The sequence below is a fragment of the Pleurodeles waltl genome, chromosome 11 (assembly GCF_031143425.1).
Source record: "Pleurodeles waltl isolate 20211129_DDA chromosome 11, aPleWal1.hap1.20221129, whole genome shotgun sequence".
Taxonomy (NCBI): Eukaryota; Metazoa; Chordata; class Amphibia; order Caudata; family Salamandridae; genus Pleurodeles; species Pleurodeles waltl.
In genome coordinates, this window is record NC_090450.1 from 676,644,955 (window position 1) to 676,672,625 (window position 27,671).

Consider the following 27,671-nt stretch of genomic DNA (forward strand, 5'->3'; position numbering starts at 1 on the left):
GAGACGCCACTTGTGATCGGCGGGAAAAGTGATGACTGAGGCAGCCCGCCATATGTTTAGAACTCCAGCCAAATTGTTTGCTACTATGCACATCCGATGGTCCTGAGCCCAAGACCAGAGTTGCAGAGTCTCTCTGCAGAGAAGGTACGACCCTAACCCGCCCGGTTTGTTTACATACCACATCACAGAAGTGCTGTCTGGCAAGCCCTTTACTGACTGAACGCTAATGGAAGGGAGGAAGGCAGACGTAGCACCCACAATTCTAACAGATTGATGTGAAGCATCTGTTCCTATGGAGACCAAACCTCCTTCATCTCCAGGTCCTCCAGATGAGTTCTCCACCCTAAAGTGGAGGCATCCGTGATCCCTGTGGTCAGCGAAGGTGGAGGGCAAAAAGGCTTCCCTTGTATCAGGTTGCTGTCCACACTCCACCATTGAAGAGTTGCTGCAGTGTCGCTGGAAATCCTTATAGACTCCTTGAGAGCTCCACTGTGATGAAACCACTGCCTGTGGAGGCACCACTGGAGGGGCCTCTTGTGTCAACCTGCGTGAGTGACCCACAGAATACAGGAAGCAAACAGACCGAGCAGGCATAAGACCTTTAGTACTGGAACGACCGCTCCATCCAGAAACATTGGAATCATAGTCTGAATGTCCCGGATCCTCCGAGGAGGACGGTAGGCACGATTCACTGTTGTGTCCCATACTGTTCCTATGAAAAGGAGGCACTGAGAGGGCTCCAGGTGAGAGTTTGACACATTTACTGTAAAGCCCAGGTTGAACAATAACTGAGTTCTCAAAGGCAAATGGTGCAGCACCAACCCTGGAGACTTGGCTTTGAGCAGCCAATTGTCCAGGTAAGGGAATACCTGTATTCCGCACCTTCTGAGATGTGCCGCAACCACAGCCACCACCTTCGTGAAGACCAGAGGTGCGGAATTAAGTCCAAACAGAAGGACCGCAAACTGGTAGTGTTGCGTCCCCACCATGAACCTGGGATACTTCCTATGCAAAAATCAGAATAGGGATTTGAAAATACGCATCCTGCAAGTCGATGGAAACAAACCAGTCTTCTTTGTCCAGCGCAAGAAGAAACTGAGCCAAGGGCAGAATTTTGAATCTTTCCTGCTTGAGGAATGAACTTAAAATCCTTAACCCGTCCTTTTTGGGAATCAGGAAATATCTCTAATAACATCCCTGACCCCTTTCCTGCTCCGGAACGGACTCTACTGCACCCTTTATAAGTAGGCTTTGGACTTCCCACTGCAACAAAAGTAGATGTCCTTGCGAACAACAACTGTGTTGTGGTGGAAAGGGAGGGGGAAACTCTTGGAAGGGTAGAGCATATCCATTTTTGACAATGCTCAACACCCAACTGTCCAACGTTATGGACTTCCACTGTTGTCGATAATAAATTAGCCATTCTCCCACTGGCAAAGCATGCTCCAAGATGGTGGAACTAGGGCTGCTGTCCTGCGTTATTGGCCAGGGAGGTAGAAGAGTAAGAAGGCTAATGGGCTGCATCTCTCAGTCTTGCTCTGCCACTCCCTCTCAATCAATCAATCAGGGATTTGTAAAGCGCACATGAGGGTCTCAAGGCACTGAGGAGGGGAGGGGGAAGAAGGTGGGGGGCAGGTGCTGCTACTGCTCGAACAGCCAGGTCTTGAGAAGTTTCCTGAAGGTAAGGAGGTCTTTGGTCTGGTGCAGGTGGGTGGGAAGAGTGGTCCACGTTTTGGCGGCGAGGTGCGAGAATGATCTACCACCGGTTGTAGTTCTGCGGACGCGTGGGGTGGTTGCGAGGTTAGCGGAGTGGAGATGCCAGGTCGGGGTGTAGAAGGAGAGTCTTCTGTTGAGGTATTCTGGTCAGGTGTTGTGCAGTGCTTTGTGAGCATGGGTGAGGAGTTTGAAGGCAATTCTCTTGTTGACTTGGAGCCAGTGCAGGTTTTTCAGGAGGTCTGTGATGTGGCGGGGGATGTCCAGGGTGATGCGTGCAGAGGCGTTCTGGATGTGTTGGCAGCCTCTTCTGGAGTTTGCCCGTGGTTCCTGCGTAGAGGGCATTGCCATAGTCCAGCTTGCCACTTACGAGGGCTTGGGTGACTGTTCTTGTTTCGGTGGGTATCCATTTGTAGATCTTTCGGAGCATGCGGAAGGTGTTGAAGCAGGAGGAGATGGTGTTGACTTGCTGAGTCCTGGATAGTGAGGGGGTCCAAGATGAATCCTAGGTTGCGTGCGTGGTCGGTGAGAGTCAGAGCGGTTCCGAGAGTGGAAGGCCACCAGGAATCATCCCATGGGGAGGGGGTGGGGACAAAGGTGAGGACTTCCGTCTTGTCGGAATTGAGTTTGAGGCAGCTCCTCTTCATCCATTCGGCGATGGCCTTCATTCCTTCGTGTAGGTAGGTCTTGGTGAAATCCTTGGTGAGGGAGAGGATCAGCTGGGTGTCGTCGGTGAATGAGATGATATTGAGGTTGTGGGATCGGGCGATATCAGCAAGCGGGCCATATCGACGTTGAAGAGGGTCAAGCTGAGGGATGAACCCTGGGGTACGCCGCAGATGATTTCGGTGGCCTCTGAGCGGAATGGGGGGAGGCGGACTCTCTGGGTTCTGCCTGAGAGAAAGGAGATGACCCAGTCCAAGGCTCAGTCGCGGATTCCAGCATTGCTGAGACATGAGCGTAGGGTGTGGTGGCAGATGGTGCTGAATGTGTCCGAGAAGTCCAGGATGCTGAGGGCCGTGGTTTCGCTGCTGTCCAGTATGATTCTGATGTCGTCGGTGGCGGCAATGAGGGTGGTTTTGGTGCTGTGATTGCTGCGGAATCCGGATTGGGAAGGGTCCAGGGTGAGGTTCTCCTCTAGGAAACTGGTTCATTTTCTGTTGACGGCCTTCTCAATGACTTTTGCTGGGAAGGAGAGCAGGGAGATAGGCGGGAAGTTCTTGAGGTCCTTTAGGTACGCCTTGGGTTTTCTGAGGAGGGCGTTGATCTCGGCGTGTTTCCAGTTCTCTGGGAAGGGGCGGACTCGAAGGAGCTGTTGATGATCTTCCGTAGTTGGGGTGTGATGACAGAGCTTGCTTTGTTGAGGATGTAGTGAGGGCAGGGGTCAGATGGAGAGCCGGAGCGGATGGTGTTCATGATTTCGATGGTGGTGTTGTCGTTGACGGGGGTCCAGGAGAGCAGGAGGTTGGTCGGAGGTGAATCTGTGGTGATGGTGGCTGCTGGGGGGGTGGGGGGAGAAGGGAGGGGGGGGGATCCGGGTGCTGAAGCTGTTGTTGATGTCTGCAATCTTGCGGTAGAAGTAGGAGGCTAGGGAGTCGCAGAGGTCTTTGGATGGTGGGATGTCGCTGGCGTTGGAGCCGGGGTTGGAGAGTTCCTTCACGACGTTGAAGAGCCCCTTGTGGCTGTGTGCATTGTTTTCGGTCATTGAAGCCGGTTCTTTTGGCGGCTCGGATGAGTTGGTGGTGTCTGCGGATGGCGTTTTTTGAAGGCTGTGTGGTTGTCCAGAGTCTGATCTTCGCGCCACTTTCTTTAGAGTCTTCACCAGCTTTGCTTAGATTCGTGGAGGTCTGCGGTAAACCAGAAGGCCTTTCTGTCGGTGCGTCTATTGGAGGGATTCTTGATTGGGGCGTTTGTATTGGCACAGGTGTTGACCCATTGCCTGAAGTTGCGGGCACCTGCATCAGTGTCTGAGGAGTCAATGGGTGGGTTCTGGGAGAGGGTCGCGATAAGTTGGTCTTCGGTGACCTTGTTCCAACTGCGGTGGGGGATCCGTTGTGGGAGGTAGTGAGTTGTGGGTTTCTTGAAGGAGAGGTAGATGCAGTGGTGGTCTGTCCAGTGGAGTTCGATGGTGTGGCTGAAAGAGACGTGATTGCTGGCGGAGAAAATAGGGTAGAGTGTGTGTCCTGTGGACTGAGTTGGTGTTGTGACGAGCTGTTTGAGGCTGAGGTTGGAGAGGTTGTTGAGCAGGGTGGCAGTGTTGTTGTCATTGGTGTTCTCAAGGTGGAAATTTAAGTCTCCGAGGAGTATTTAGTCAGTGGATGCGAGAGCGTGCGCGCTGATGATGTCGGTAATGGAGTCACTGAATTGCTGTCGTGGGCTGGGGGGCCTCTAGACGGGGGTCCCTCGGAAGGTGGTGTTTGGGTCAGTGTGGATTTGGAAGTGAAGGAGTTCGGCGGTGCTGAGGGGGTCTTCGGTGTTGGTCGTGATCCTGAGGGTGTTCTTGTGGATAATGGCAATGCCTCCGTCTGGTTTGTTGGAGCGGTCCCTGTGTGTGATCTTGTAGCCGTCCAGGATGGCTATGGCGAAGTCAGGCACTGAGGAGGGGTTCCTCCAGGTCTCGGTCAGGAAGGCGACGTCTGGGGAGGCTGAGTCGAGTAGATTCCATAGCTCTACTGCGTGCTTGTAGATAGAGCCGGTGTTGAGGAGGATACATCGGAGATGGTTGCGTCCTGCCTTGGTGGGTGGGTCGTTGGCGTGGAGGCTGGTGAAGGTACAGTTCTGGCAGGAGAAGGGTCAGCGGGTGGTCAGCAGGGAGGCATGAAGGCAGGCAGGAGAGCGGCCAGTGTTGAGGGCATGGAGGGTGGTGTCGTCGTAGTGAAGACATGCATGGCGGCGGTGGGTGGGACGGGAGCCAGGGGTTCTGGCGCTGGATGCTGTCTGAGCGCAGAAGGTCTTGCCTTTGGCACACCTTCGGAACGGCCACGCAGCGGCCGCCATTAAGTATGGAGGTGGGGGGTAGAGGGAAACGAAAAACAGGGTGAAAGGGGGCGGAGCCACGCGGCAGCAGCGGCGGGGGAGAGCAAAAGTGAGAGAGAGCGGAGTTAGAGAGAAACGAGGGAAAAGGAGCACCAAGGGACAGTAGTGGAGTAGAGAGCAGAGCAAAGCAAAAGGAGGAGAGAGTCAGAAGGTAGCCTAGTAGGAGTGCAATGCTCTCCCACTAGACACCAGGGATGAGGCGCAGGCAGAAGCCTGCAGGTGGAGGAGGGCCTTGAACTCCTGACAGGGGTCAGGAGTTCAGAGGAGCCAGGGAAAGGGCTCTACTTAGAGGGTGGACCCTCAGGAGGCAGAACAATGCACAAACCAGGTCAGTGGTACTGCTCCTCTAGAGGCCCTATCCTCTGGAGGCCCTATACAGAGGATTGGCTGACTGCTGCCTCTATCGAAAGGAGTAAGATCATCCAAACCCCCAGATTCTATGCAGTGGTCTGTAGGCTGAGGAGAGAGACTGAAGGCCCAACGATTTAGCAGTGGCTTTGATCGCCTTAAACCGTTCCAGGGCCGAATCCAACTTTGCCCCAAACAGCTTGGAACCAGCAAAAGGTAACTCCCATCAGGGTATTCTACACATCGGTGGAAAAACCAGAAGCACTCAATCAGGCATGTCTTCTCGTGGCAACTGATGTGCCCAACGCCCTGGCTACTGAGTCAGCTGTATCCAGGCCCGACTGAATGACCTGTTTTCCTGCAGCCTGGCTGTCATTTAACAGTTCTGAAAAATACCCTTGCAAATACTTTGACAGCTTCGGAACGACCGATCTGGCTGAGTCCATAAGGGCATGTATGTACCACCCCAGCAAACATGTGGCATTCACTGATTTCAGTGCCATACTACCAGTCAAAAATACCTTTTTTTGCAGTCTGTTCCATCCTTTTTCGACTCTTTCAGCCAGTGCCAATGGAAAGGATCCAGGTGCAGACTTGGAAGAGCATGAAGCTTGCACTATCAAACCGTCCGGCGTCGGATGACAATTCAAGAACTCAAGATCACCCAGTGGAGTCTTATATTTCCTAGCAATTGCTCTTGACTACGCTGGAGACGACATAGGCTTCTGCCAAACTTCCAATACTGGTTCTGTCAAAGTCAAGTTATATGGCAGTAAGGGCTCTGAAAATGAAACTGAATAGTGAACAACCTCTGTCAATAAATTGGATCTCATCTCAGTTGTTGGAAGAGACAAGTACAACATATCAGCCACTTTATGAATGACTGTGTGGTACAAAGTCACTTCTGGTGGAGGCAACCCCTGTGGGGACAATAACTTCCATTCCAGGGATGTGTCTAAACCAATAGCCACCTCTATTCCCACAAAGGCCTGACTTTGGGAAATAATCTCCCCTTCTTGTTCTTCCTCCAGCTGCTTCAGATCTTCTCTCCTGGACCGAAGTCTTACTGCAGTAACAGCATCGGAAGAGCATAGGCTGGTGTTGGCAGCATCTGCACCGGCGCCAGTGACCTGGACACTGGAGATGCCGAATTAACTCTTAACTGGAGTTGGGTGACGTGACATCGGCTGAGACCTCTACGATATCAGTGTAGGCACCAAAGGCTCTGATGATTCCTGCCAAGTGTCAGTCAGCGAAGGAGTCATCTTCCATGCGCTGGAGAAGGCCAGGGCAACTGGGTCATCGGTAAGAATGGCCAGAATGGAGCCTGCGGGTATGGTGCCAGGAATCCTCCCAAAGAAAAGGGCATTGGACCCCTGGGGCCAGCCAGCGCACCTGAGGGAGTCAAGGCCCTCCTGAATATGCCAAACATGCCATTCAGAACCTGCTCCAGGAGCTGGAAAGGCCAGAAATTCTTGCTAATGCTGTTGAGGCTGAGAAAGGCCAGATGTCGGTGCTACCACTTCTGGCTCTGGATCGAGTGGAGTCACCGGGGAAAGCGGCTGCACCGGCGACGCCGGACTCTCCACTAACAATAGCGTCAAAGAACATTTGGCTGAGGAGTAGCATCTCTGTAGGACTAGCGCCGGGGGCTATGGCGGCATCTCTTTTTATGTTCCTTCCTCGACGACCTTGAGGAGCAAAAAGATGGTGACTCCGAATGAGGCCAAGACCTTCTGCGACAACGTTTTTCATTCTTCTTTGCCTTCACCAAGAAAAGCTTCGCTTCTCTCTCTTTTAAGGCCTTTGGATTCATGCTCTGACACTACAGACACTCCCCGGCGTTGCGTTCAGAGCACATGCAACAAAGATAGTCCACATGCGGGTAAGTCAATGACACCAGAACCCCGCATTCACTGCATGGCTTAAAGCCTAATTTCTTTGGAGTGGACATTGTCACTAACGTGACAAAAATTGGTTATTCCCTTTGATACAGAGTATCACCAGCAGAGAGTTAAGAAAACTGTTACACATCGAAGGTGTGGAAAAAAAGGGAACGGACATCAGCACGCAAGCGAAGATTTCTTATTGCTCAGGTGACGTCAGACGGAGTCTCAGATCCATAATGTGGAAATTAACAATGACAGCCAAAGGGCTTCTGCTGCAGGGGATTTCATCTACTTGTCCCAAGGACAAAATAAACATGAACACATGTTGTCCCTGAACCCAAACAGTATGTCCTGGACCCCGGAAATTCCACACCCTTGAGAGTTCTTGTTATGGGCTATCACCATGAACTTTTTTGCAATCAGCATTGCAAATTGCCAACCAATCCCCGCAAGTGTTTGGGGATGAGGGATACACGTTCAACCATTAGCTTTGTGAGATACCGTTCAGTGTTTTCAAAATCTTTATGGTAGTGTTACTGAGGTTATTTGATGTTAAGGTTGGGTTTGAATGTCTTCTCTTATTATTTGAAAGTTGGATCTCCCATCTTATGGTACTAAAAGGGTGGGTTATGATGATATTATCCAATTTAGTCAGCTCTAAGCTTCATGAGTGTTGGTATTTCATTTCACAGATGTTCTTACCTTCATTTGTTGACACATCCCCATACTCTTCTGCCACCCGACAGCCACTCTGAACCTGTACCACACCTTTGTGCCCATACCTAAACAAACTATGTTGTATGTTCTTTATGCAACGAAGGATACAGCACAGAGAAACCTGACAGATCTTTCACACCTTCCTCTCCCTAGACTGATGATTCCTTTTTCTTCTCACTTGTATGATACAGCTTGTGTGCTGTAACAAATCTTATCTATTACACCTTTCACTGTAACATCCTATTCCCTGTTCCAGTTTTGGTTTGCTCTCACACATCTAAACACGAAAGTTGGTAATTCATCCCACCCCCTCACCCTCACCCACCCCTGTCACCAGTGGCTAATCATATTTTTCTGCAGAACTCAGAGATGGAAGGGAAGTTAGGCAACTAGTGTTTGAATACCTAATAATTTCCCTAGGAGCTTAGGCAGTTGGATGAACAGAGACTTCTGGGTTTAAGGGAAAGCTCCTTGTAAGAGCTAGAGGAACAGATCCCAACTGCATGATATCTTGGCCTGAGCTGCCAATATTCTAGGCCTGACCCAAGGCTGCAAGTGTTGTCACATCTATTGAGGGCTCAGTGGCCTAGGCTTGCCCAGACCGATGGACATACCTTTAGCTGAGAATGCAGAACTGCACATATCAACTCAAGAATTTCTTTGAGAAGAAAGCCAGTGAAATCAACCTACCACTCTCAGGAGAGAAGGCCACAAATCCATATGCAGAAACACACACCTTACCTGTTGTCCAGGCATCTCCTCAATGTCTAGAGTTCTCCAAGTCCAGAGTTCAATGGTTCTGATTTCAAGTATGTAAGTAGAACCTACCCACTGATGGAGCTACGACAGATAGCAGATCGGAAATCCCTCATTTGCCAGAGGACACTGCTACTTTCAAAGGAGACAACTCTACCCACCCACCCCAGGGGAAGAATCCACCTCCACCTCAAACCTCACAGATAAGAAGGCAACACATGGATTCAAGGCAGTGACAATTCCTGCCCTCACAGTGGTACATTCCCCAGATTCAACCACCCAGTCCCCAACCCACATGAAGGCATCAAATCTGAAAGACGAAACACCACCACAGGTTTCATCTGCAGAAAGTTGAGGGAATCATATACAGAGACAACTCCAGCCCTCATTTAGGAAAACTTCCATCAAGGAAGAGAACCACTTGGAGCTTTCACACTTAGAAGAGCATGGTAACAACAGACAGTATATAAATTGCACATTCAGCTAGTCTCAGAGTCTTGGTGCAGGGCATACTTGCCCAAAGAAGCTAGCCTTCAGCTTTTATCTAAAGATAACAAGTGAAGGTGATAGCCTAATATTTATAGGGATGGTTTTTATATGGAAAGTATCTGAATTGAAAACATTCAGACATCTCGAGTAGTAGGGTGCAATTTTAGGACTGCCAACAGTGACTTATCTTACACCAAAAAATAAGACAAGATTGCAGCCTAGAGGAGAGATACCAAGGGGCGTGGTGTTTGCAGCATTTAGAAGCTGAGGCATGCCAAAGTACTCTGGTGATAAGGTTTTTAACCTTTCCTGCTGGCTGGAGAGGAAAATGTAACTTTGGATTGAGAGAGAGGGTGATGAAGGACTTTCTTTCCCCCCCCCCTCCCCCCCACAGATGATTAGTTTGATTTTTGAAGCATTAAGCTGTAAATATTTAGCTAACATCCATTCCTGAATTTCTCAGAAAATATGTTCAAGATCTGAGCCTGGCTTGGGATCTGTGGTTTATTTATCTCAGTCATCGGTATTGGCAGCATACTGTCCGGAATAGAAGGTGAAGGTAAATATTGAACAGAGCGGGTACAAATAGATCTTTTCTGGTGCACCACAGACCAGCGTGCAGGTTTTCTATCATAGTCGTCCTACTGTGCTGTCCACAAGTCCTATGTTGACCAAACGCTTACTTTGTCAGTTCAAAAGCCACACATATCAAAAAGTATAGGCAGAAGGACTGTGCTCTCATCCAGAAAGTGAAGTGTAATCCCCAAAAACATTTCAAGGTGGAACTCTTGCACGGTATGGTCAAACCTCAGATAGAATTAGGAGATATAATTTAGTAAGGGTCTGCAGCTGCTGAACAATAGTTTTTGCCACACTATCTCTGCTAATACATGGAGGTTAGAAATGAGTATGAGCTGTGAGGGCCTACAGAGTGTGCAACTGTCATGTGTCTCTATTAAAATTAATAGAGCGTTATCGAAAAAAGAAAGGAGTGTGGATATCCCAGATAAAACTGACATTGAGCTTTGTTCCCCCTGGTTTTTCTTGAGGGGGGACAAGCCTGCCTTAAATGAGGCAGTCGACAGGATGGCAATGGAAAAAGCAGATAAACAGACCAGTTTTACAGGCCAGTGGATACTGGAGCATGAGTAAGAATAATTTGTTTAAGTCTAGGCAAAAGGGTGACATTTACAATAAATACACCCTTTTTAGTAAGTATTAGCAAAGCCAACAGGGCTTACTTTGACCAGGCAGTGTGATGGTTATTTTTTTATTGCATGCTTACACCACAACGACGAGAAAATACGCCACCATCTCAACATAGTTGCCAAATGCTTGCACTTAAAAAGTATATTTAAAAACATTCATTGATGTACCTGTTTTACTAGATCTGTTTTTTTGTATTTAACTAAGATGCCTTTCAGGTACGCCATGCATTTTATTATTCCTATCGTTTTTGAAGGAGGTGAGATAAAATAACGACCTAACCAAGGCTCGTATTGCAGGCAACTACACTGTTAAAATGTCACATAAACATTCTACAATCCACAACTATAAAAAGGAGATGGAAAATAAAGCATAATATAATTTGGAACCTGAAGTGCTATAAAAAATAAACCAGTTTTTAAGTTACTTTAAAAAATATATTAGAATAAGCATACTTTGAACCAGCTCTGGCACTGAAGAGAAAGGAACGGATTTTAGGCAGATCTGAAAAATGTGCACAGGCTCTGCTCAGTCACTCAACGTTAAGGGAGCCAGTGAGTACAGTGAGTTGACCCATTGCCCCATGCTGTGTGCTGAGGTGGGCGGAAGCAAAACCTGAATGACAATTCCACAGACCAGTGGTTGAAGTCAACTGACAAAAAGCCCCTCTATGTACGTATATATATTGTGTATGAATAGTTTGCAAAAACAATGGTCTAGCAAAGTCAAGGCAGATAAATAGCCAAGTGCTGATGGAGCAGGCAGTTCTCTGACCAAGGGGGTCGTCTGAAGAACCTGATGGCTGTTTATCGGTTGCAGCCATGGTTAGGCAGACCTTAATTTTTTTGATAAAGAAATCATCCAGTTGATCACAGAATTCCTGAGTGTGGACTAATCAGAGGGAACCCTCCACAATACGAAGTGTAGAGGAAACCTACTGAAAGAGGAAAAAGCTATGTTGCTTGCTTTCATGCACGGTTTAATACAAGTGTATTTTTGAGTTTTCAGTTTTATATTTTATACTTTTTATATTTCAGCAGAAAACGCAGGAGCAGTGGTGGGACTGAATGCAGGTCTTGTGTAAGGTGGTGAAGTTGTGTCATTTTGTGTTGAAGACTGCTTCCATAGGAAGATTGTTTTCCCTTTAGGGCAGCCAATATGGAAGAGACTTGAGATTGCCCTTTCTTGGTCAGGAATATTACCTCTTCAAAAATGCACAAATAAAATACAGGGGCACAGTTGTAATAATGTGGAGATGCGCAGAGGTGTTTTCGGTAAAGATTACTTCAAGGAAGTTCCTGTTAACTTGAGGGGATTTTATCCACATTTTAAGAGGAGGCTTAGGGGTGGGGGACAACCATGTCAATCCTGATCTCTAAAGTGAAGGTGAACAGCATTCAAAATCTAAATGGTTTATAGTGTCACACTTTAGTGTGGTGATTGCATGCCAGACTAGGAGAATAAGTACACCAGAAGTTAACTCTATGAGGGCATCAGTATTTGCTGCCCATCTTTGTAGCACCACATTTTTGCCTTGACTGTTTTGGCTGGCTGTAGAACTCTCTGCACTTTACCCCAACTAGCCAGCAGGAAAGTGCAAATGCTTCCCTTTTCAACATGATGAAATTGGCATTTCTCTCATTGGTACATTTCACTTATCTACGAGTTCCTATTATATGGCACAGAGTGCACCCAGCACCTGTAAGTTAAATGTTACTAGAGGGCTGCAGCACCCATTTAGCCATCCACTGCAGCAACAGTGCACACATGGCTGCAGGCCTATCACTGCAGGTTTTAACACTACACAGTCAAGTGTCAAAAATAGGCCTTTTCACAGGTAAAAGCCTTACTTTCAATATTTTATGTCATTCCTAAGTAGGCCTAATTACCTAGAAGGCAGAGGGCATGGTATTTAAATGGAAGGCATATAGAAATGTAATGTTACAAATGTCTTTTTAGTGAAAAGGTCCAAAAAGTTACTTCCACTGTAGTAGGCTTGGCTGCTCAATAGGAAATCATTGGGATACAATATTATATTTAAAAATTTTATCTTTGGCTAGGATACAGCTACAACATTAGTTGTTGAACTTTTCAAAATATTAATTACAATTCTGATTCAGTGGTGAAGTTGGATTTGTCATAAATGTTGTAGAAAAGGTATATACTTTTAGAAAGTTACCTTTTCTCCGATTAAAGTCTTTGGAGACCTGTTTGCACAAGCCCTAACTTTCACCTGAATAGCTCCTTTGATGAGGTGTGAAAACTGCTCCCAGAGCAACACAAAGGCATAGGTTTTGGGAAGGTGTGTCTGTACCTCTGACAGGATGACCATCTGGCCTGTGCCCAAGAGCCTGATTAAATGCAAAGAGACCTACTTGTCACAGGCAAAAGTTAGCAGACTCCTGGGCCGGGCCCTCCTTTGTTGCCCCAGACAGGCACCATTCCCAGATGGGAGAGGAGCTACCCCCAGACACTGGAATTGTTTGCTGTAGGGCATACAGAAAATGCTGCAAAAGTGGGAAGTGTTACCCTGGGAACTATTACTCCATTAGTTAGGCGTCAGCCAGGCATTTCCCCCACCGGTTGCCGTCGGACATAAATGTGGTATCCCCTGTTCCCTCTTCAGAACACTTTCTGGACCTGTGGAAATTGACAAGAGGTCTGGACCTGCTATCTGTGACATGAGAACTGCCTAGAAGATTGAACCTGCTCTCCCCCTTATACCTAGGAGATGAGGACTCCAAGGGTAATGATGCCGACAACCTTTTCAAGCTACAGAGACACAACAAGTTATGAGAGGCCTTTTCTGCAGCTGCCCAGCTAAACAGGTCCAACTGGTCCTGCCCCAGACCCGGATGCTGGTAACTGCTGCAGTGACTCTCGACCCCCAAGTGCTGTCTCCCCCGAGGTCCTGAGGATCTTGCTGGTGTCAAAATGTACGCCTCCTAACTTTTCCTGAAACCTCAGATACAGAAACTTTTTGGCATTAAGACCCTCCAGAGGACCAGGACCAAACTGCCAAGCTGATCCGATGAAGGTGCATTGCAGCTGGGCCAAAGATTCAAGTTGCTCCGACTCTGAGCCTTCCACAGCAGAAAATCTGATTTAGGGGGGCTCACAGGAAAGGTATTGGCATCATGGAGCCCTCTTCTGTTATAGTATGCAGCCTTACCCCACTAGAAGAATCTAAGCTCCACAAAAGTGACTAAGACTGAAGGTATAAATCTTCACCGGGCGAAGGTGCCAAAAGTATCCTGCCAACGAGGGACCTTCCATGGACACGAAATTCAAATTTCTATTTCTATCGCTCTGAGCTTTCCTGCTAAATGGTAACAGCTTCACTGGAACCTCTTTAAGTGGCTATTCAACATAGCGGAGACCTCTGTGGCAACAGCTTGCTGACTTGCCTGCAGAGCATTTTTGATTTCCATTCCAAAGACTACTTTCTAACAAAAAACTTCAAATCTGGTTGAACATGGTACCTGTATTTGACCTGCGCTTGAAAGCTGTCCGCTTTGGCTTGCAGCTTGGTACCTGTCGAGCACAACCAGATGGCTGCAGTTTGCTCTTGACTTTTTTGTGCTATTTTTACACATATACTTTAAAAAATCATAATTCCAGTTTCCCTCGTGGGAGTTTTTGTTTTGGTGTAATTTTATTTATTACATTTTACTATATTACCTACCTTGGTTTGGGATTTGTCTTGTGATATGTTTTGAATGTATTACTGTTTTGGTACTGTGTAAATATTTTACAGGCTACCTCTAAGTTAAGCCTATCTACTCTGTGCCATAACTACCAGTGGGTTGATCTCCTGTTAATTTGGTGACTTTAAGGGCTCACCCTAACAAGGGTTGCAGTTACTTGTGGTGGGTTCACACTACCCTCAAATAACCCCCAAATTCCTACAGTTTTCATTAAGTGTTACAGAGCTTTAGTAGCAGAGCTGTATTATTGCAGTGCCCTATATGCTGTGATATAGCTTCCATATCCAAGATGGAATACTGGAATGTTAGTGGTGACGCCCAAAGAAATCGTTACAGTTGTGGGGCATTGCCATGTTTTTATTTCTGATGTACTGGTGTATATAAAGTATTCTTTTTTGCAGCAGTAATGTTGTAACGCTGCAGCATAATAGCTCTATTGTTGCATTTCTGTACTGGAGTTCTGTCAAGGCTGCAGTGCTCTAATGTGCAGAAGCTATGTAGCATTAGTGTAGTGTGACAGTTTACATTGTATTTGTATTTAGCCATGTAGTCTGGAAAATCATAGCGTTTTGTTACTTGTTGCAGACAGGCAAATGTAGGGGCAGAAAGGCCTGGGGAACAGAACTTGCCCTCAAATGAAAAAAAGCATGCAGTGAGTGAAGCAAAATATCATGTGTTCATCAAATAACTGCATTCCTACGTTCTTTGTTTTCCCCTTAATTCCCTCAATCGCTCAGTAGATCGAGCCTCGGATGGCGATTGGGATGAGGGGGTGTGGGGGATGGCTTTTGGAGGTGTTTGGACCGTGAGGTGTATAGATTAACATGGGGAATGTTTTAATACTTTAAAAAAAAAAAAACTTAAACAGAAGAAGAAATTGAATGTTACTGGATCAAAATGTGGCCATTCTGTTCTTTAAAGCTTTCATCACTGACAGCCTTCACTATTTTGAACAGGTGCAACACCGAGCATGGACCTGCACAACGCTTGGTGCATGAACATTCAAAACCTTTTCAAAGACGATGGTACCAGTCTGCCCGTCTACAATATAGTTAAATTGGCGAGGCTGCTCCAAATAACAATAACCTGCTCGATGATGGCTACGTCTCAAAACATTTAACACCAAAGAATCTACACAAACTGCAGAACTCCACCTGACAGCAGTAGGATTTTCCAGATGGTGACTTGGAATATCGCCTAAGAATGAATGATGTCCCAACTCGCATATTCACTAACTCATCCACCTATACATTCATCTCGTTGACTTTATCATTGGACAAGAGATCTGAATGTAACCTAAATGTCATTCATGCCTTAACTGTTTATGTTCTTTGAGAGATGTAAGCTAATACTACTCTGCCCTCTTCGAGCTGTTCTGTGGCACATGGAAGATTTCACATATTGCCTTCTGTGAGAGGGAAGCTTTCTTTGCTACTGCCATTCTGTCCCTCTTCTGTGAGGAAGTAACTCTTGCACTGCTGCTGTCCAGTTTGTACCCGACGTGACAGTAAAAACCTGTGCTGTATCTTTCCTCCAGGCTGTTTCTGCCCAAGGTTTACTTGTTATATTAAGAGGGGTATGTGCTATCTATCTTGTATGTGCAAGAGAACTGTCATATTCCTTTTGCTACTACAAACTGTCCTGAAATGATTTGTGTTAAGTAAGATTGCACTTATAGTGTCCATGTTATCACACCTTTATTGTTTTGCGAAGCTAGGAATAAAATTTTGCACTACACATAAAACAATTCACATTGCCAATGCTTGTTCTATGCATGACGTGAGTAAGAGAGCGAACCCTTAAGTTTTACGCATGAAACAAGCAGTTTTAGAAATTATGAAACAAAACGAGTGAACAGCCTAAGGGGTTAACATTACCACTTCCTGGAAAACAAAAAAAGTTATTTAACAGAAAAACTGAGACGCAGCAGTTTCTGAAAACACAGAGAACGGAAAAACAACGACCTGCATCCCCTCTTTCCAAGCACATCCTCGGCCTAGAAGTTGGCGCAATTTAGTTAGAGGGCGTTTAAAACCATTGCGAAGCGCCCCAAGTTTAAGTGCAGCACATGCTACAGGTGGTGCCCCGGGAGCTCCGACTGTATTTTTTGTACTTTTCTGCTTCTTCGCATCCCTTCTTTCGTTATCCTTTTTTGGCCCTCAAAGACTGTGGTCAAACCGCATCTGATTTATTCAGGCAACTAATGCCTAGGAATGCTTGCAGGGTTTAGGGATTACAGAAGGCTCTGAGCATTCTACAGCGGGGTTATCTAAATGAAAGTCACCTCGGCACGTGACAGAACCGAAAACATTAACAACACTGAACTTCAGGGGGTCCCTTGTGAACTATTTAACATTGGGTACACGCTGAAACATAATGTAAATGAGTATATCTGCGATTTCTGGGATTTCATAGCTGCTCATCACAAGCGTGAATTAAATGACTCTACGAGTGTTCTTCCATTAACACCCGAGATGTGTTGTTGTTTCCTGAAAATCAATAAATAATGTTTATATATCAAAAAGAGCACCGAACGTTTAAATAAAACACAACAATGTACCTTTTGCCTTTTTGGTCAAGTGGCACATTTTTCTATGTGAAGACATAATACGCTGTGTATTAGCTAACAGCAGAAAGGAGCGCCACACACCCACAGCTTCTGAAGAGGTTGCTTCAACTGTGAGCTTATCTATACATTTCACCATTTGTGAAAACAAAACAAAAAAACACTCCACGCAGAAGAGGGACTGAACCATAGCCATTCAAAGGACAATTTCATGTATTCATCTCCACTCATTTTCAAAAACCTTTTTTTCTGCAAAACCACAACTACCACTGCTAGAGTACACACATTGTCATCCAGTGATCTTAAACGCCTGAACATCATTTCTTTCACTTGAATTGGATCCGAAGACATACTCTTCCCCCTTGTTCACAGATGCTAATAATTTCTCTAACTTCTTTGCTGATTTCCTTTGGCGCAGTGCTATGGCCCACTCTGGATTTAGTTTTGTGGGCTTTCTACCTCCCTCTTGTTATCCACACATAACCTTTTTTTGCTTTAACAAACCGTATTGGACAAAAATGTTACGTTTTTGTTCCTGACTCTGAATAGTTAAAGAAGAATCAATCCAGTAGTGCCACATTGTGCCAAATGTTTCAAAGAACAAGTTACTTACCTTTGGTAAAGCCTTATCTGGTAAAGACTATTTAGCAGCAGACTCCTTACCTTTGAATTCTTCCCAGGTATCAGACTGAAGCCAGAAGATTTTTTGTGAGCAGTACCCGGGCACACCGGAAGATGACGTTGAGTACCTCAGCATCCATCCTCCACGTCGTCCGTGCCGGAAATGATATGGCAGTACCTATAAATGGGACAGCTAGGTGTGCCAACGTCAGTCTCTTTTTACAACTTTCCATGCCAGAAGTGCAGAGCCATGAAGAACACTGACCACTGGTGAGTCAAACTGGGATGGGTATGCAAACCAGTTTCAAACAAGAAAGTCCTGCAGGACTGAACAAGCAGTGTCCATCCCTATAGACTTGATTTTCTAGGCAGTAATGTTTAGTAAACGTGTGCAGAGAGGCCCACATTACAGCCTGGTTGATATCCATCGTCAGAACTCTGCGTGCTAAAGCAGTGGTCGCAGCTTTAGCTCTGGTGGAATGAGCTTGCAAGCCTTCAGGAGGTTGCTTTTTGGCCAGTGCGTAGCAGATTTTGAACGAGAGATGGTTTGCTTCTGCACCGCTCGGCCTTTCTTCGCACCCACATACCCCATAAAGAGTTGGTCTTCTACCCAAAAATCAGGGGTACGATCAAGATAGAATACCAATGTTCTTTTTGGGTACAGGCAGTGGAGTCTCTCCTCTTCCTTTGAAGGATGTGGGCGTGCGTAAAATGTAGACAGGGTGACTGATTGACCTACATGAAAGAGGATGACCACTTTTGGCAGGAAAGACGCGCTTGTGCGAAGCACCAGAGGTAATGCAGCTTAAATGATAAGACCTGCAGCTCACTCACTCGACAGGCATATGTAATTGCAACAAGCAAGCCTGTTTTCAATGTGAGAAGCCTGAGGGGACAATTGTGGAGAGGCTCAACAGGAGAACACATCAAAAAGGTTAGAACCAAATAAAGGTCGCACTGGGGCATAATGAATGGGAAGGAGGAAAGAGATGAGTAATACCTTTTAGGAACCTATGTACAATAGGGGAAATAAAGACGATTGATGAGGCAAATGCAAAAAGGCAGAAATGGCAAATAAATAGCCAAGGCAGAGCTCTGGTGGGCAAAGGAAATAATGAAAAGTAAAACAACAGAAAGAGGGAAAGAAAGGGGATCAGACTTTTCTGGCCACCAGGCCACAAATTTCTTCCAACAGCAGGCGTATACCATTTTGGTGGAGGGACACCTTGCTGCCAAGGTGACGTTACAAACTTCGGGAGGAAGGTCAGAAGCTGGCAACCGCCACCACTCAATCTCCATGTAAGAAAGCAGACAGTGGATAGGATCAAGTGAAGAACCATCCCTGCTGCTGAGACCGAAGATCTTCCTGAAGGGACAGCCTGATCGGAGGATTGATTGCCACGTTCAGTAGCTTAGGATACTGGACTCTCCGTGCCCAGTCCAGAGCCACAAGGATGACTCGGGCTCGTCGTTCCTGATCTTCTTGAGGACTCTGGGCAGGAGTGGTATGGGCGGAAAGGCGTGGAGAAGGCCTGAGTTCCACTTGAGATGAAAAACATCACCAAGCGAGAGCTGCCTTGGAAACTCCAGCACACAAAACTGCTGAAATTGCACATTCAACGGAGGTGGACAGATCTAACCAAGGCTCTCCCCACTGCTGAAAGAGACCCGGTGCCACCACTGAGTGGAGACATCATTCGTGAAACTCGGCTGAGTTTGCCAGAGCCCGGCAGGCATTGAACCACCAGGGATTTTCCCTGCTATCCCACCCTGTCCAGAGGTGCAGAGCCTCTTGACAAGGTGTCCATAACCCCACCCCACCCTCTTTGTTGCAATATCACATGGTGGTGATGTTGTCTGTGAACACCTGCGAAAGCCTTCCCTTGATGGAGGGTAGTAAGACTTTCAATGCTATTCAGATCAGTCAGAGCTTCAGCAGGTTGATGTGGAGTCCAGATTCCACCAGAGACCTCTGATTTCCATCTCTCCCAGATAGCCTCCCCAACCCATGAGTGACACATCTGTCACTACTGTCAGATCTGGTTGGGGAAGGGAGAGGGACCAGCCTCTGACCCTATAATGTCTTGTTCACCACTACTGCAATCTTTTGCAGTTCCCCCTGATATCTGGACCATGTTGGACAGATTCCCCTCATGCTGCGCTCTCTGAAACTTCAGGTCCCATTGTATGGGTATGTGTTACCAGCAGGATGCAGGAGGCTATGATTTTCAACAGCCTCAGAGTCAGTTTTACTGGAATCCAGGATATAGGCTGAACCATCGGAATCCTAGCCCGAATATCCTTGGGCTCACCATTCAGTGCAAACTGCACTGTGTCCAGAACACCGCTGACGACAAGGAACATCTGAGAGGGAGTTTGGTCTGACTTTGACACATTTATAGTGAACCCCATCGATTGCAGGAGGTTCAATGTAGTCTGGAGGTGCGAAACGACAGCCTGGGGTGAGTCCGCCTTCAAAAGCCAGCTGTCGAGATGGAGGAAGACTGGAACCCCTGATCTCTGCAGATGAGCTCCAACCACTGCCATCACCCTGGTGAACACCCGAGGGGCACTGGTAAGGCCAAAGGGAAGCATGGTGAACTGAAAGTGTTCGTGGCCTATCATAAGCTGCATGTAACGTCTGTGGGCAGGCAGGACGGGGAATTGGAAATAAGCATCCTGCATGTCCAACACTACCATCCCCTCTCCTGGGTCCAAGGCAGACAAGACCTGAGCCAACATGATCATTCTGAATTTCTCCTCCTTCAAGAAGAGATTTAGGGCTTGTAGATCTAAAATACGGAGAAGACCTTCGTCCTTTTTGGGAACCAGAAAGTAGTGGGAACAACAACCACAGCCTACTTCAGACAACATAACCCTCTTTATGGCTTCCTTGGCCAAGAGAGCCGCAAATTCCTCACAGAGAAGGGACAGGTGATCCTCTGTCATCCTGTTGTGAGATGGTGGCATGGAGGGATGAACAGTCTCGAAGGGAAGGGAGTTGCTCCCTTGGACAATCTGCACATCCCAACTGTCCGATGTTATGGAGTGCCAGTGGGGCAGGCAATGGTGAATCCTGATGCCAACAGGGTGTCTGGGGTGGCAAAGAAGCAGACTAGGAGGGTCTAGAGACTGCTGCAGATGAGGGGGGCAGTGGACTGACCACCTGACCCACAAGGTCGGTGGGTGCCAGGCCCTTGTCCATGCAGATAATGGGAAGCATGAGTTGCACGATGGCTGGGCGAGAACTGGTGTGGCTGGAAACCCCTTCTGTAGCTACGAAAGGAGCAAAAGGCAGATGGGGAGGAAGAAGGGTGGAAATGGGGTTTGCCGCAAGGCCCAAGGACCTGGCTGTAGCCTGAGAGTCCTTGAAGAGTTTGAGCGCCGAATCTGCCTCGTCTCCAGTCAGGGGCCATCAAAGGGCATGCCTGTAAGAGAAGCTTGAACATCCCCTGAAAAGCCAGACGTCCTCAGCCAGGTGTGGCGCCTCTGGGCCACTGTTGTGAAAAACTCTCTGCCTAGCAAGTCGGTAGTGTAAAGTTTGTAACAGATTGTGAACTTTGCTGCATCTCTCCCATTGGCAACAGCCTAAGAGAATATGGTCTGGGCCTCCTCTGGAACCTGAGGCAGCACTTGTGCAACTGTGTCCCACAGTGTGTGGGAATAACGGCTCAAATGGTATGAGATGTTTATGGACCGCAATACCAGGCTGGTGGAAGAAAAGATCTTCTCAAATTAGTCCAGTCTCTTGGATTCCCTACCCTGGGAAGCGGTAGAGAAAGCACCATGGGAAGTTAAGGCTCGGACCACTAAGCTCTCTACGGAAGGGTATTGAGTGATGAAGGTTGGTCCCCTGATGCAGGGCGATGGCGGCGGGTAATCAGTCCATTTCAAGGAGCCCCTGTGCTGGGTTTGGACCAGGTACCCAAAAGGATGTCTATGAAGAAATCATTGAACAGTAGTAGGGGGTTCAGATGTGGAAAGTCCCGCTTGCAGAACCTCTTTCAAGAGGTTGGTCTTGACTGCCACCAAGGGTTGCTGAACGTCTAGGATCTCAGCTGCCCTCCTCATCAACACTGTGTAGCCTTGGTGGGGGGGGGAGAAAGCATACCAGTTTCTGGAGAGGTGTCCAGTCCACTGGCTTCTCCCAAACCCTCATGCCAGTCCATTTCTTTGTCATAGGGCTGGTATTGTCGACCCCTCCCAGTCTTCCCCATGGCCTAACCCAACAGAAAAGGGCTTGGGCTCTGATATAGGAGACAAGGCTCCTACTAGCGTCAGTGTTGGGTGACATCCATTCAGCTCCGTGCCAGAGTAGAGGATGACGGCGCCAGGAGCATCTACATCGGGATGGGCAGGGGTCACTCCAGCTACCAGAAAATAGGGAAGGTGCAGATTCAGCCCAGGCTCCAAGGAACGATGCCTATTATGCAGACCCTGCCTCCTCTCGTCGGCTGATGGACGAGGAGAAGTCAAAGATCGGTTTGAATGCTTGCTCTTCTTCTTGTGCCTTGACTTACCCGATCGTCCGGAGGAGCTGGAATGGGACAAAAATAACTTTGGGCTCTACGACCGGGACCTCAACGTGTGCAGAGTTGCATGCCGGGCCACCATCAGCTTTAGGAACTGTTCCCTCAAAGCCTCTGGATGCATGGCCTGGTAACTGGAGCACTACTTTGGTGGGGCTCCAAACACCACAGACAGGTGAGGTGCAGATCTGTCACTGACATCAGCCGGTGACAGGCTCCGCAGGGCTTAAAACCCATCTTGCATGATGGCATCCTTGACACACCAGGAGGTAAATCTCACAAATGGTCGACAAAAAGTCAAAAAAAGTCCAGTCAAAAAATGACTGAGGTAGCTCTTCTCTTGGATCACTGCTGGCTGACGTGGAAAGACAAGAACTGAAGGTGGCACCTATTTAGGTACCGCAACGTCCTTTCCAGCACAAACGATGCCGATGACAGATGCAGGGTCGAATGACGCCACCTACCGGTGTGCAGGGATACTGCTCAAGAAAAATCTTCCAGATCCCATCTGACTCCTGCGGAAAATTCAAAGGTAAGGAATCCGCAGCTAGAAGTCTCTATCAGATATCCTCTCTCAATGTCTCATGAGGCTCTACACCAAGTAATAGGTCTCCGAGTTGCACAATTTTGAATCTTTGCCCTCCATTCATCTTCATGTACTCTTATTCCTTTGAAATAATTTGCAGTTGACATTCTCATATATCCTTTCCTTTAGAATGCTTAAACCTATAATGTTTTCATCCATATTATAGTCATTTTGTTTACAATCCCACACTCTGGCCACTTAGAAAAACTATATTGTACCACCAAGACCTAAAATAGTATAAAGATGTTACCACGAAAATGTCCCATAATATCTAGCCCTACCTTTTCCAATAGCAGACTTGGTAGCCTCAGTCTGGTGCTAGCCAGGCCTCTTGTCTTCATGCTCTTATCACTGTTGTTGCATGGCTGGCAATGTCCGGACAGCACTCTCCACATCAGCCCCCAGCCACTAATAATCTTCTCTACCCAATCTCCCAGAAAAATTATTCCATTCCTCAAATTCCAGATTTTATTCTCTTAAATTTCTTACCCCAGGGGTCATCTTTCCTCACTCCTCGACCTTATCTTGCACAGATCACTATCTTGTTATTTTGCTTCCATTCCCTCTCCTCTTTAAGCTGTCTCTTAGCCAACAGCAGTACATTGAACATTACCTATCCTTGTCATCCTACATTTTCCTATTTGCTCCCCCCCTTTGCATCTCTTTCAGGGTTTTGCACCATAAACACTTTGCACCAGAAGAGTGACAGATTATTTTTTTTAAACGCCCAATGCACTGCCAAAGCTTCTTTCTCAATGGTGCTACATATACATTTGGGTTCTTTCAGCAGTCGAGATGCAAATGCAATAGTGACACTGCTGCCACCGTACTTTTATGTCAATGTAGCACCTCACCCAGTCTAACAGGCATCTGTCGTTACAGCACATTTTCTAGCAACCCAAAGGATGATGGACGAAGTGCTGAAACTTTTAAAACAGTTAGTCCAAGTCACAGATCTGAGTTTAGTCCATTGTTCTTTTGCTCACCAGGCCACCCCAGTTTGGACCCAGCCATATGCAAATCAGTCCTGACCCTGTTTCCCATGGGTACAGTCCAGCCGTTCTGCAAGAACTCTCAATTCTATTCAGACATGTCATGAATAATTGTCCACGAACATGTGGCAATATGATCAATCTCAGTACCAATAACTATACACAAAAATTAGATCAGAGGAACAGATTTTAATTTATTTTACAAGATAATTTATCAACCAACAAAGATCTAATTACAAACACTATCTCGAATCAATTTAGAGTTCATCCTCAGAATAAGCAGTTGTTGTTATTAAGATGTGAAAGATCTATTATGTAGTGATGTTCTTGGTCAGATCAAGAATTCAGTAGACATGTGTTTCGTCCCTTCCCAGAGACCTCGTCAAGGCGTGAAAACAATTGCTATCAAGCATAACTTACTCAGCAAACCGAAAATCAATCATAGAGCCTTACATTTTCTTCCAAATTTATAGTCCAAACAGCTTCAAATTCTAGAGCTTTATGTCAATAGCCACTTTCTAAAGGTAATCATCAATTTTGGTTCTTTAGATTCACATAAGACCAGTTACACATACCCAGTAATTTACATGGTACTACTATACCCAGCCAAGCTAAAAGTCATCTTCCAAGAAAGAGCACACTTTTTTGACAACCCAGATGAGGAGTGGGAGGGGCTGGAGCTGCGGGGGTCCCTCACGGAACACCCGCAGGCCGTGGGAGGGGTCACCCCCCAGGGTCCGGATCACGAGGAGACAACACACAACGGGAGGTAACAGGGGATAACTCCAAACTCTCCCACCCCCCGGGCACCCGCAGAGTGACAATAGCAGAAGAGGGAACTAAGCAACTAGATGGGACCCTTACCTCGGAGGGAGGGGGAACAGATGAGACCCACCATACTGAGGAAACCTCCCCCCTCGATTCCCCCCCTCCGGGGGGCGGCAGACCCCTCCTCATTGGCGATGCTAGAACTGGTGCTGATAACTTCAACAACAGAATACCGGAATGAGGACTAATCTCTGAAATGATGGTCCCTAGACAGGGGTTGGGGGGATTAGGGAGCCATACCTCAAATGGGAAAAGGGACTGTTGTCCGCCACTCTTGTTATGGAAGGAATCATAACTGTTATGGTAAGATAACCGGAGGCCTTTGTGACTCTCATACAGGGGAGAGCTCTTGGCAAACAGAGACACAGGGGTCTTGAAGGACCACCGGGCTGACACAAATAAACTTAGACATAAGGTCATGGGGAACAATTCAGGTGTAGGCCCTGGCCAGCCGGGAGGGATGTTTGTTACAGAAGTTTGCCAGGCCCTGTTGGGTGGGCTGGGAGGTGGTGCAAATCCTGGTGCACATATAAGAGGGACACCTATTAGACAAGGTTTTGTCTAGATCTGTCCATGGGAGGGGGGGTAAGGGAGTACGGAATGTTTTCCGGGTTTTGTTGTTTCTACAAAAGGCACATTTCAGATTTCAGGGCATCAAGGCTGGGCGTGTACTTACCTATGATTGTTCCAAGAAATGGCTGGAGTGAACATAAGCCTTATGACGTGGAATATGAGGGGCTTGGGGACATATAAAAAGCGTTACAGGGTCCTGTCATTCCTGAAGCGGCACAAAATACATATAGAGTGCCTGCAGGAGACGCACCTTAACAAAAAGGCAGCCCAACTCATGGCAAAAAATGGCGGGCCAACTTAATCATTCCTACTATTCCTCTTATGCCAGGGGAACACTAACCTGGGTAGCACCAGAGGTCCCTTTCTCCCTTTCTTATTCAGATGAGGACTTGGGTGGGAGGTATGTCTTGTTGAAGAGCACTTTCAATGGCACTCCGATCACTATAATCAATACCTACGCCCCAAACAATGACCCGGGGTTCTCCACACTATACAGGATATACTGGTACAAGACAAGTCCCCCAGTATTCTGGCTTGACGACTTCAATTGTATACTGGATCCCGCCCTGGATAGATCGCCGCTGAGGACAGGCACAAAACCCCATGTGAACAGCATTGCAGGAAGTGATGCACAACTTAGACCTCACTGACGTATGGAGACTTCACCATCCTGAGCAGGTAGTATTTACCTTCCACTCTCCCACCCATAATACACATAGCCGCCTAGACCGAATCCTGGTATGAGGGACACCACACCATGAGAATATGAAGATAACTCACCTGGCAAAACTGCTTTCTGATCATTCCCCAGTCACTTGTCATTTCTCATGGAGGAGGGCCCAGCATGGTCCTAGGTTGGGGCGGCTACCACCAGACATCTTGGAGGACCCAGAGGGAGGGAGGCCCTGTTTGGTGCAGTCACAGAATACCTGGAGAATAATTGGAGATCCACACAATATATGGGCCACGGAACGGGAAGCCTTAAAGGTAGTGGTCAGGGGAGTATGTTTGGGCCTTACATATGGGGTACGCAGACAGTTGTAAACTGAATTATAGCGGGAAGAAGCTGACCTTGATGTATCCAGACTACTGCACATACACATCAGGAATCACAACATAAGAAACAGCAAATAAAACGCAGATCCATAGACATTTTGTCTTGACAAATATACCCCATACCGCTATAGACAGAGGCTTCATTGTGAAGGGGACAAACGCGGTAACCTACTAGCCTGGATACTTCGAAGGGAAATGGCCCTAACACAGGTACTGCACTTATGGTCACCAGAAGGTCAGAGAGTTACAACAAGGGAAGACACTGCTTGGAAATACACAGCGGACCAAAGAGTTCCGAATAAATCTCCTTCCTAGATAGGTTGGATATCCCAAAGCCGCTCCCCCCCACAGGGGCTGAGGCGTTGGAAACCCCAGGAAGCCTTGAAGACATACATATGGCCTTAATGGCGCTCCAGTGTTCTAAAGCTCCGAGGAGTGATGGTTCCTCCCCCAGAGTTCTATCAAGCATACTCCCCCGCACTGAGCCAAAAATTACTCAAGGTCTTTTTGAAGCTCAGGACAGGTAATTATTGCCACCCTTCGTGAGTGAGGGAGAAATCTGCATGCTACTAAAACCCGGAGGCACCCAGGATGATTTCTATCCATATAGACCCATAACCATCATGAATGCAGACATGAAAATACTGGCTTCACATTTGATCCCTTACATGCCACAGCTGGTGCATGAAAACCAGTGTGGCTTCAGCCCTGAGCGCAACACCGGCATGAACCTCAGAAGGCTTGCACACATTATGTATGAGGTTTCAGAGACTTAGAGGATGAGATAGCTCTGGCCTCGATAAACATCGAAAATGCTTTTAATAGTGTAGACTGACGGTGCATTCTTGAGGTCCTAAGGGTCATGGAATGCGGAACCAATACTGTTAATGGGTTCATCTCCTCTACACAAACCCATGCGCAAGAGTCAGGACAGGCGCATTAGATCGGAAAAGTGGACTCTGGAACGAGGCAGGGATGCCCTTTATCACCATTATTATTTGCCCTGGCTTTTGAGCCCTCAGCCATTTGGGTCCATGAGGAATTGCGGCACTAGGGCATCCAGGTAGGGGACACGCAACACATCATCTCATTGTATGCCGATGACACCAAGTTTTATTTATCCTCCCCTCTGCCCGCAGTGCCCCAGCTGTAGGAGACATTAGAGGGCATTTCTGGCCTCCAACTCAACAGGGGCAAATCCCTAATATTTCCACTTGCTTCCCTGGCGAAAGCATCGGTGGAGGACCTGCCGAATCTGGGCCTCTGATGGGAGTTAGACAATTTCAGATATCTGGGCATCAGGGTGACACACTCAGACAGACAGACAACTGAGCTTAAACATAGAAAGGATTCTTATAAGTCTTGGTTCATTCATAGCCTTTTGGAATACCCTGCCTGTTGTAGATGGGGTGCCTAGCCATCTCAAAGATGGTGATGCTCTCTAGGCGCCTATACACACTACAAAACTCATTGTGCCCACTACCAGTTAGGGTCTTCAAGCAACTGAACACCATGTTGGTCCGACTCCTGTGTGTATGGGGGAGCAGAAGGTGTAGAATGGCTCTCTTGATGGGGGTCTGCAGGCCCGAGCCGTGAATTACACCACTATGCCACGTAGTTGCAACATGCAGCAAGCTGACCGGCACCTGAGGATAATTTGGAGATGAGCCTACTGGCGGGTAGGGCCCGAACAGGTCGATTGCCCAAAATCCTCATGGAAGGGGTAGGAACCCCTCTACAGTTCCCTAACTGGCACGTTTCACGGCGCCTGTCTGGCAAAGCTTTGTACAAAAAGTCCTGAAGAGGGCCCCCATTTCAAAGGGATCTTCCGATCTGGATAGTAAAACAAGTCAGTCAACTCATGGACAGTGTCTCTTTCTGGGAATGGGTATAGGGAGGATGTGACACGCTAGGAGACATATATCCTGGGGACAAATCATTTTCATTTGAGGAGGCATGCGCCACTTTTGAGCTGGGACACGGTCATTTCCTGCACCATGCGGGTCTGTCTAACAGTGCGAGAAATGCGTAGCCCACCTTTCCTGATGCTCTGAACATG

General features: G+C 47.3%; 1 protein-coding gene and 1 long non-coding RNA gene across 2 annotated transcripts in view; one reads left to right on the forward strand and one right to left on the reverse strand.

Moving 5' to 3' along the window:
* Positions 1–14,910, forward strand: part of LOC138265954 (uncharacterized) — a 77,489-nt gene extending 62,579 nt beyond the window's left edge. Inside the window, exon 3 of the long non-coding RNA XR_011199443.1 lies at positions 14,818–14,910. This is a non-coding gene — a long non-coding RNA (uncharacterized lncRNA). The remainder of the gene's footprint in view (positions 1–14,817) is intronic.
* The window catches only part of SLC23A2 (solute carrier family 23 member 2), a 631,030-nt gene that overhangs the window by 494,283 nt on the left and 109,076 nt on the right, over positions 1–27,671 (reverse strand). The window lies entirely within an intron of this gene.